Source organism: Lacerta agilis, chromosome 6, assembly GCF_009819535.1.
Source record: "Lacerta agilis isolate rLacAgi1 chromosome 6, rLacAgi1.pri, whole genome shotgun sequence".
In the NCBI taxonomy this organism is placed as follows: Eukaryota; Metazoa; Chordata; class Lepidosauria; order Squamata; family Lacertidae; genus Lacerta; species Lacerta agilis.
Genome location: NC_046317.1, coordinates 54,367,576 through 54,378,451, shown reverse-complemented (window position 1 = coordinate 54,378,451; position 10,876 = coordinate 54,367,576). Strand labels below are relative to the sequence as shown.

General features: G+C 52.1%; 2 non-coding genes across 2 annotated transcripts; one reads left to right on the top strand and one right to left on the bottom strand.

Moving 5' to 3' along the window:
* The first annotated feature begins 228 nt into the window (after positions 1-228).
* Positions 229-301, top strand: TRNAK-UUU. The gene has a single exon. It is a non-coding gene; the product is annotated as a tRNA-Lys (tRNA).
* Positions 302-569: 268 nt separating this feature from the next.
* TRNAK-UUU lies at positions 570-642 on the bottom strand. The gene has a single exon. It is a non-coding gene; the product is annotated as a tRNA-Lys (tRNA).
* Positions 643-10,876: the final 10,234 nt, after the last annotated feature.

The window sequence follows — 10,876 nt, the reverse complement described above, 5'->3', positions numbered from 1 at the left end:
CCCCGTGTGCAGCTGTTTGTGGGTGTTATTGTTAATGCAAAACTGATACGTTGTTTCCCGAAACGGGGGTTGGCAGGCGGAAATGGTGGCAGGAGTTATTTTACGGGGGAAATACCAACCTCCGTTGCTCTGATTGGTTATCGCAGGGCGATGGGGGTAATTAACACATTGAGCTCTCTCCAGTAGATTCGCTTTCTCTAGCGCCGTAGTGGAGACTTTCAGCACGGAGCCCGGATAGCTCAGTCGGTAGAGCATCAGACTTTTAATCTGAGGGTCCAGGGTTCAAGTCCCTGTTCGGGCGAATTCCGGTTTTTTTTGTTTTAAAAAAGCTTCATTAAATTTTCTTTTTAAATAGTTCTTACTACTCTCTGCAGTCTGATTTCCCTTGAATGGTCTTTTTCGCTGTGTTATGCTAGAGACTAGCTGATGGCGAGAAGCTACTCTTCTAACGTGCATTAAAAAGAAAACCCCGAAACATATTGCAAAGCAACCCTGTAACTTAATTTTTGCTATTAAAACCACCTCTTTGCAGTTCGATAGAATTTTTATTTTCCATTAAAAATCGTACTCGCCCGAACAGGGACTTGAACCCTGGACCCTCAGATTAAAAGTCTGATGCTCTACCGACTGAGCTATCCGGGCGCTCTACAAACTTTTGTTTCCACACCGTAGATGGTCTTTCTTGATCATTCTGGTAACCTGTATCTGCGGTTATCGAGTACTGTACTGTACGTGCATCCTTTCTTCATGTGTATAGAATTACTTGCTCGCCCCTTTTGTTAATTTCTTGCTGCAGTGATATTTCCTTCCTGCCTCTTTTTTTAAAAAATCTCTGATTCTGCATGAGTAATGGAGAAATGAGTAAAAAGCATTGGAATAACCAGGCTTACAAAGCGAGCGTGGGGGTGGGGAACCTTTTGCAAATAACAAGGTACTAGCAAAGTGTTCCCCCAACTTCAGTCCCGCATGCAACAGTTTAAACAAGCAAAGCACGTATTAAATCTCTGATATTATTTAACGCTGCAATCCTATACCTGTCTACTTAGAAGTAAATCCCATTGAGTTCAGTACTACTTACTCCCAGGTATGGGTGTATATTGCAGCCTAAGGCCTCCCCTGAACAATAAAATGAATGCAACGTGGCACTTCAACCTTTCCAAAAGTGCAGCAGCCAACTGAAATATCTCTGCTCAGAAGGCATAGGTTAGGGACTGAGCTCTAAGCTTTTATTTTCCAACACCTGTCCTTCACCTGTCCTTGTTTTCAAAAGCTCTGTACATATTGTTAATCAGATCTTCTGAGTGCCAACCCCCTTATGCACCTTCCAGGCACAAGACAGATATCATAGAATAAGAAGGAAGCCTGAGGGTGATCTAGCCCAACTCCCTGCAATGCAAGAATCCTAACTAGATCATCCACCCATCCTCTATTTATGGTGTTAACTAGTCCCTCATGGCAGGCTTGTCCACACTGAAGTTTAATATATGTTTCTTCTCCCATTCAATTTGCTGAATCCACATGACATTACCCTCAAACAACAAACAACTCTATGCTTTCTCCCTGTAAATCTGAATTTACCTGGATTTTGCGTGGATAAATTGAGGGAAATCATGCTCTAGTCCCTCCACTTCAGGGTGCAGATGATTTGCTTTTAGTGTGGATGTACAAGACATCACTTTCTGCTGCTCCCTTTCCTTGCTCCTTTATTTACCAGGGCTTTTATTTCTTTTCGGGCTGTGCTTGTAACTATGTCTGGGGAGTTCTTGAACATAAGTTCCTACACACACACACCCATCTCTCAGATTTGGACAAAAGCAGAAAACTGCAAAGGTAAACAACATTAAAATAAAATTCTTCACCAGATAACATTGGACAGCAACCTAAAAAGTGTGTGCTGAGAATTTACAATTGCTTTCATTTCTTTTCCATTCCAGCATGCTAGTAAGGGTGCATTGAAAATTTAGCTATAGGTGTGTGTGTGTGTGTGTGTGTGTGTGTGTGTGTGTGTATATATATATATATATATATATATATATATATATATATATATATGGCCCACAGATTTGCACAAAACCAGAAAAAATGTGCTAGCAAATTTACAATTGCCTGTGTTTTTGCATAATTCTTGGCCAAGGATATCTATTATTTAAGCATGGTGTGTGTGCGGTTTTCTGTGCTCGTGCCCTGTTGGTACTTAATTGGCATGATAGAATCAACAGATTAGAAGGCAGTGACAGACACAAAAAGAACATCCACTGGTTTGAAGGGGACAGACCAATGCTGCTACTTACATACAGATTCAAATACATGGGGGTGTGAACGACTCCAGTCTTATTTGAATGGGGGAAATGAAGGCTAACAAATAATGCTCAAAAGTGGACAAGCCTGTAGCTGCACTTCTCCTGAAGGAACAGGTTCATAGCTTGGGAATTCTCCTGGATACATTACTGTCCCTCCAAGAGATGTTGAGTGGGCAGCAATGAGAAAAGAGAGCCTTTTCAATGGTGGCCTCCTGTCCTGTCTATGCAATGTTCTCCCCAGTGAGGCCAGCTTGGCATTGAACCTATTATTGGAGGTCATATTAAGACCTTTCTCTACTCCCAGACATTTAATGGTATTTGCCGTGTTTCATAAGCTACCTTTTTCTGTTGTGCATTATTGGCCAGTAGAGTGGAGCGGGGTGCTTTTAAAAGATATTATACTGTCCCTGTGTTGACTTTGTTGCAGGAATTTATGTATAGGTTGGGGGGGGGTTGCCCCTCCAGCAGATATCATGCACATGCACCCCACCACCAAAATCAGCACAATTACTTTTGTGACTTTTGTGATTTGTCCCCACAAAACATTTCATCAGAGTTTCTTCCTATCTATTCAAAGGGCCTCTGCTGCACAATACCAAATGCAACAATTCACTGATAAATGTATCTTAGTACTGGCTCACCGGGAAAACTTCAGAAATTCATATAGACATGTGAGCTCAGCTACTCAGCAGCCCCTCTGCCTGAGTGATAATCCCTGGCATCCTGATACCTGAGTGCCAGACAGGTAGCCATTCCAGAAATAACAAACCCAGATGAAGACAAAAGGGTGTGATTAACTTGGCTGGGAAACAGGGAAATGTAAATACAGTACAGTATATCTTTTGTTTCACTTGATGAGTGTTTGGTGGAGGGCAAGGGGAGGAATGGGGCAGGGTCCAGGATGCTCTCAGATTACTGCCATCAGACCTCCCCTTTCATGATGTAACCATGATGTAGTAATGTAGGTTTTTTGGGGGGGGTTAAAGGTAAAGGTACCCCTGACTGTTAGGTCCAGTCGCGGACGACTCTGGGGTTGCAGCAGAGGGAGCCGACGTTTGTCCGCAGACAGCTTCCAGGTGGCCAGCATGCCTAAGCCGCTTCTGGCGAACCACAGCAGCACACGGAAACGCCATTTACCTTCCCACCGGAGTGGTGCCTATTTATCTACTTGCACTTTGACATGCTTTCGAACTGCTAGGTGGGCAGGAGCTGGGAACGAGCAATGGGAGCTCATCCTGTCACGGGGATTCGAACCGCCAAAGTATTGGAGCCTCAACTTCAGGATCTGCCCTTCCAGTGAGCACTCAGGGCTGATTTCCTTAAGAATGGATAAGTTTGATCTTTTTGCAGTCCATGGGACTCTCAAGAGTCTCCTCCAGCACCATAATTCCAAAGCTTCAATTCTTCGGCGATCAGTCTTCTTTATGGTCCTCTTTATTATTACAGCCTATTTTTGTGGCTTTCTGTTCTCACTGTTGTCAGTGCTTATCAGAAGCTTGGATGGCACAGGATAACAGCAGTGATCGCTGTACGAATACAATGAAGGGACTAGCACAGCTACCCCTCTGGAAAGAATACTGTTGTAGACTCTGCATTTCAGAGTTCAGGCTTAATGGTCACTTACTCTTATTTGTTTGCTCTTCAGTGCATTGTTTGGTTCTTTCCACTAGGGGGCAGGTTTTACCAGCAGATTGTGTGGCTCTTAAGGGCAAGAGATCCAAGCAACCTGCTTGGAAGTAGAATTAGCACCATCTGAAGAGGCACTACAGACAAGCAGACTTTCAGCATATGCTACTTACATTGCAGCAAATGTATAATATCGATCGCCTTGCCCCATTTTGTTTTCTTCTGCAGTGTCTGCATCGCACCTCAGTGTCACTCCGTTTTGGACATGCATAATATACTGCCATTTTTTTTTTTACTTTCTCACCAAGTTGAGATAACGTACACTCAGAATTACATGAACATCTATGTGTTCAGGATGGTGTGTGTGTGTGTGTGTGTGTGTGTGTGTGTGTGTGAAAGCTGCGTTCCTCTAAGCTCTACATCAAAGAAAGAAAGAGGCTGGGAATGTTATTATGGATGTGCATTACCATGTGCTCATCACAGCCAGCCCATTTATTACTTGTATCAGTGACAGCAACCTCAGCTGGCATGGCGTGAGATCAGCACAATAAATGGCCACTTAGTTACAAGCACACAGGGGCTCATTTTCTCTGTGTGCTTTGACATTTTCATTTTAATTAATCCATTTCTGGGACATAATCCCAAGCTGACAAGCCAGAGGTAAAGACTGTCTCTTGGCAGAAGTATTTTTTTGTTTATTACATTTCTATTCTTTGCCTAACCCAAGGAGCCCAGGGCAAATTCACACTCTCCCCAAACACAATTTTATCATTATAACAATCCTGAGGAGTAGGTTGGACTGAAAGAGTGTGACCGAGCCACTGAGCTTTAGGGATGAACGGAGAACTGAAACCCAGCTTCCCTAAGTACAATGCTTGAAACACAATATATTTGTTTTGTATTTCGTTTTGTTATTATTTTGTATTTCATTATTATATTGTAGAGTTTTGATTGTCCTTGCTGTAAACTGACACTAGGGAAGTTAACTGCAGACAACGGGGTATAAATAAATTGGTTTTGTTGTTGTTAGGATTGTAGGAAGCTGTCCTATGTCGAATCACGCCATTGGTCCATCTGTGATGGCCTGGGAGTCAGACTCTGATGCTGAACCTGAGGGATCCCAGCCTGCACAGGATTCCCCGCCTCCAGAACCAGCTGAGCCGGGGCCAGGGCTTGAGCCTGAAGGATCCCCACCTGTGCTGGATCCCCAGGTGCAGGCATCAGCAGAGTCTGCTCTGGCTCCTGATGGGAGGGAGGACCCATTGCCTGCAGGTGCTCCACTCCCAGCCTCTTCAGAGGAAGCTGAGGCATCCCCTGGGTCCAGTAACCCACCAGCCTCTCCTGAGCTACAGAGGCTCAGGGCAGAGAGGCGAAGGGAGTTAAGTGTCTGCAGGAGGAGTGCTCGCCTCCAGGCCCGGAGGAGAGGCGAGTCTCCAGAGGATCGGGGCGGCCCTAAGCATAGGGCCAGATAAAAGCCAGCCAGACCCAGCCCAAGTTGCGTGAGCAACATAGTTGCAAGCGTGTGCTCAACCTGCAACCTTGTGCCTGAACCTGCCTTGGACCTTGACCTGCTCCCTGCCTCGCTCCCCGCCGGACTGACCTCCTTTGGACCCCTAGACCCAGGACTGGACTTGGACCTCGCTTCATGGACAAACCCTTGGGGCCAGCACAGTTTGCTCACGCCACACCCGCACTCCCCCTTCGCTGGGGTGCGTTCGGGAGGAACTAATAGCCATGGCTGACCAGGCGGCTGCGCTGGTGGCATTGGCCCAGGAGAACCAGGCCTTGACCCACACCGTGCAGCAGCTAAGCAATGTGGTTACGGCGCTTCAGCAGCGTTTGGATGCCTTACCGGCTCCTGGGGCCGCCGCCCCAGCTCCTGGCAAGTACCCCGTGGCCCTGCCAGAGAAATTTGATGGGTCCCCAGCCAGCTTTCCCATGTTTCTCGCCCAGGCCAAGCTGTATATTCAGGGGCGAGCTCGGGATTTCCCCGACGACCGCACCAAGGTGCACTTCCTGATCAGCTTGCTGAAGGACCAGGCGGCCAAGTGGGCGTTGCCGCTGCTCCGGCAAGACTCCCCCTTGCTGACAGACTATACGGGGTTTTGCAATCTTCTGGAAACCACGTTTGCCAACCCTCAGAAGGGGAGTCAAGCCAATCGGGCAATTCGGCGGTTGAAACAGGGCAAGTCCACAGTGGCCATCTACGCCACAGAATTTCGGCTGCTGGCGCAGGACTTGACCTGGAACGACTCTGCACTGCGGGACCAGTATCTCGAGGGACTTTCAGACGAGGTACTGGATCATCTGGCCACGTTGGATCGCCCTGCCACACTGGATGCCCTCATCCAACGGAGTCTGCAGATAGATGATCGGTTGGAGGACCGTCGCCAGGCCCGGGGCCGCCGGCACTCCGGGCTCCCAGCGCCGGTGCTTCCCTGCAGTTCCGTGGCCAGAGCTGAGTCATTGGAGGAGCCGATGCAGCTCGGGGCAGCGCGGCCTCGCCTCTCCCCCTCGGAAAAGACTCGGCGTCGGGAGGGGAACCTGTGTCTCTACTGCGGTGGGAGTGGACACTACGCCCGAACCTGCCCTGAGAAACGCCAGCCGCAGGTGAAACGGCCAACCCCAGTAGCCGATGGCCCAGGCTACCTGGGGCCCCAAGCATCGCATGATGGGCCCTCACCAGTGGAATTGCAACACCTCATGATACCGGTGCGTCTATACCCCCCCGGTGGGCCCTGGATTCTCACCCACGCTCTGGTGGATTCGGGGGCAACCCGCTCCTATATGGACTCTGCCTTCGCCACTCAGCATCAGGTGCCGCTTCAGAACAAGCCGGAACCAGTACAGGTGGAGGCAATTGACGGACGGCTCCTACGCTCGGGCGCGGTTACTCGGGAGACCCAGCCCTTGGTCCTGTGCTACCAGCAGCACCGGGAGGTGCGAACCCTGGACATTGCCACCATGCCCCGGTTTCCCCTGGTGCTTGGGATGGACTGGCTGGAGTCGCACAATGTTCAGATCGACTGGGTCAATCGGACTGTACGCTTCCCAGACCCGGGTTCCCATGCTCAGTCCGAGTTAGTAGCAGCCTGCCCCATGGGGGCAGCTGTGTCAACGCTCCCTGCCGTGTACCAGGACTATTTAGACGTGTTCGAGGAACAGGGAGCAGACCAGCTGCCACCTCATCGGTCCTTCGACTGCGGCATAGACCTCCAGCCTGGGGCGCCCCTGCCTGTAAGCCGCCTATATTCTCTTTCGGAGCCAGAGCGTGAAGCCTTGCAGGACTTCCTTCGCAAGAACCTGGAACGCGGGTTCATTAGGCCCTCTACCTCACCCACTGCCGCTCCTGTACTCTTCGTTAAGAAGAAGTGTGGGGAGCTTCGCCTCTGCCATGACTACCGGGCCCTGAACAAGATCACCATCCCAGACCGGTACCCCTTGCCCCTTATTGCAGAATTGCTGGAGCGGGTGCAGGGGGCGCAGATGTTCACCAAACTGGACCTCCGAGGGGCCTACAACTTGATTCGGATCCGTGCCGGGGACGAGTGGAAGACGGCATTCGGGACCCGGTATGGGCAGTTTGAATACCTGGTTATGCCGTTCGGATTATGCAACGCACCCGCCGTGTTTCAACGGTACATCAACCACGTGTTCCAGGACTTGCTAGACAAATACGTGGTGGTGTACCTAGATGATATTCTGATTTATTCCCGTGACCCAGCCCGTCACGAGAGTCATGTTCGGTCCGTGTTGCAGCGCTTGCGGGAGCACCGCCTGTATGCCAAGCTCAGCAAGTGCGAGTTCCACCAGCGGTCAGTGGACTTCCTTGGACACCGACTCTCCCCTGACAGGGTGCAGATGGACCCTGGGAAGGTGGCTGCGGTTCGAGAGTGGGCAGCGCCCCGGAACCGCAAGGACTTACAGCGGTTCCTAGGGTTCGCCAACTATTACCGGACCTTCATTGCAGATTATGCTCATCGCACCACCCCATTAACCCGACTGCTGCGCCCCAAGACACCCTTCTCCTGGGATGAGGAGGCTGAAGTGGCATTTCAGGGGTTGAAAGCCTGTTTCCAGAGGGCGCCGATTTTACAGCATCCTGATCCCTCTCGTCCCTTCGTGGTGGAGACTGATGCCTCCAGTACGGCTCTCGGTGCCATCCTGTCTCAGCAACACGGACCCGATGCGCCGCTGTTACCCTGCGCCTACTACTCCCGGCAGCTCCTTCCGGCGGAGCGTAACTATACCGTGTGGGAGCGGGAACTACTGGCCATCAAGGTGGCCTTTGAGGTCTGGCGCCATCATCTTGAGGGGGCACGACACCCGGTGGAAGTGAGAACGGACCACCGGAATCTGGAGTACCTCCAGACCACCCGCAAGTTGAACCAAAGGCAGATCCGGTGGGCGCTGTTTTTCTCCCGGTTCCAGTTCCGGATCCGCTACATCCCTAGCTCCCAAAACCGGAAAGCGGATGCCCTGTCCCGGAAACCCGAGGACGTCGCAGACACTGTACAGCAGGCAGTACCGACGACTATCTTACCACCAGCCACATTCCTGGCCACTCAGGAGGCCAAGCCACTGCAGGCTCGGGTGCGAGAACAGCAACGGGTCGACGCTTGGGCTCAGGAACGGCTCCGGGAACTGTCTGACGGGTCATGCCCTCGATATCCAGGGCTGGCCCTGCACCAGGGCCTACTGCTGCACCAGGGTCGTCTATACATCCCACCAGGACCATTGCGGGCTGAGGTTCTCCAGATGTCCCACGATGCCCCAGCAGCAGGGCACTTTGGGCGGTACCGGACCACTCATCTGGTAAGCCGGGAGTTCTGGTGGCCCCGCCTGAAGGCTGATGTGGCACGCTATGTTGCTGGTTGCGATGTCTGCCGGCGGGCCAAGGGTCCTACTGGGAGACCCCCCGGTCTGCTCCAGCCATTACCAGTCCCACCACGTCCCTGGCACACGGTCTCACTGGACTTTGTGGTAGACTTGCCCCCATCTCGTCACTGTACCTGCCTCCTGGTTTTCACGGACCATTTCACTAAGATGGTGCACTGTGCCCCCTGCCCGTCCATACCCACAGCTAAGGAAACGGCTCAGCTGTACTTGCAGCACATCTTCCGCCTGCATGGCCTGCCCGAGCGTGTGGTTTCTGACCGCGGCGTCCAGTTCACATCCCACTTCTGGCGAGCCCTGCACCAGACCCTTGGGACGGAGGTCTGTCTATCTTCGGCCCACCACCCGCAGACCGATGGCCAGACGGAACGGGCAAATGCGGTGCTGGAGCAGTACCTCCGGTGTTACTGCAGCTTCCAGCAGGATGACTGGGTCGATCACTTGCCATTGGCGGAGTTCGCCTACAACAATGCAGTGAACGCCTCCACCCAGCAGACCCCGTTCCAGGCCTCCTACGGCTACCATCCACGTTTGTTCCCGGACGTGCTGCCAGCTTCCGCGGTCCCCGCAGTGACAGACTGGCTTCAGGAGCTTCAGTCCCAGCAACAATTATTGATGGAGCAACTGCGCCAGGCCAAGGACGCATACAAGGCCCAAGCTGACCGACATCGTCAGGAGGGGCCAGAACTCCATGTTGGCGATCGGGTGTGGCTCTCTACCCGTCACCTGCATCCTTCTCGGCCCTCACGAAAGCTGGATGCACGGTTTGCCGGCCCATTCACCATCACTGCGCAGGTGTCACCGGTGGCGTTTCGCCTCCAGTTACCTCCATCACTCAAGGTTCACCCAGTATTCCACCGGTCCCTACTTAGTCCAGTCGCCCCGCCCGACGAGTTCCACCCAGACAATCCACGACCGCAGCCAGTTTTGGTTGAGGGGGAGCCTGAGTATGAGGTGGAGCGCATTCTCGACTCACGATACCGCAGGGGGAAGCTCCAATACCTCATCGACTGGAAGGGGTATGGGCCTGAGGATCGTTCATGGGAACCAGTGGAAAACGTCCACGCACCTGCCTGCCTCCGTGATTTCCATGCAGCTTACCCCAGCAAGCCTGGTCCGGCCCCTCAGTTGAGGGGGAGGCCTGGGAGGGGGGATGGTGTGATGGCCTGGGAGTCAGACTCTGATGCTGAACCTGAGGGATCCCAGCCTGCACAGGATTCCCCGCCTCCAGAACCAGCTGAGCCGGGGCCAGGGCTTGAGCCTGAAGGATCCCCACCTGTGCTGGATCCCCAGGTGCAGGCATCAGCAGAGTCTGCTCTGGCTCCTGATGGGAGGGAGGACCCATTGCCTGCAGGTGCTCCACTCCCAGCCTCTTCAGAGGAAGCTGAGGCATCCCCTGGGTCCAGTAACCCACCAGCCTCTCCTGAGCTACAGAGGCTCAGGGCAGAGAGGCGAAGGGAGTTAAGTGTCTGCAGGAGGAGTGCTCGCCTCCAGGCCCGGAGGAGAGGCGAGTCTCCAGAGGATCGGGGCGGCCCTAAGCATAGGGCCAGATAAAAGCCAGCCAGACCCAGCCCAAGTTGCGTGAGCAACATAGTTGCAAGCGTGTGCTCAACCTGCAACCTTGTGCCTGAACCTGCCTTGGACCTTGACCTGCTCCCTGCCTCGCTCCCCGCCGGACTGACCTCCTTTGGACCCCTAGACCCAGGACTGGACTTGGACCTCGCTTCATGGACAAACCCTTGGGGCCAGCACACCATCTAGCTAAGTATTATCTACAGTGATTGGCTGCAGCTCTCCAGGGTTTGGGGCAAGGGTCTCTTCTAGCCCTACTTGGCCAGGAATTGAACAGAGGATGATAGTTGCTACACTGATAAAAACATCTAAGATGACTTCTTCATCATTCATTATCCAGTGCCCTTAACATTCTTAGAGCAACTCCAGTCATTCCTTACAAATTGCCGAAATGTGATATTTAAGCCATTAGTCAGAACCACCTTCACAATGTCCATAAGCCGTTTACACTCTTCCATACTGGATTGGATTAAGAACAGCAA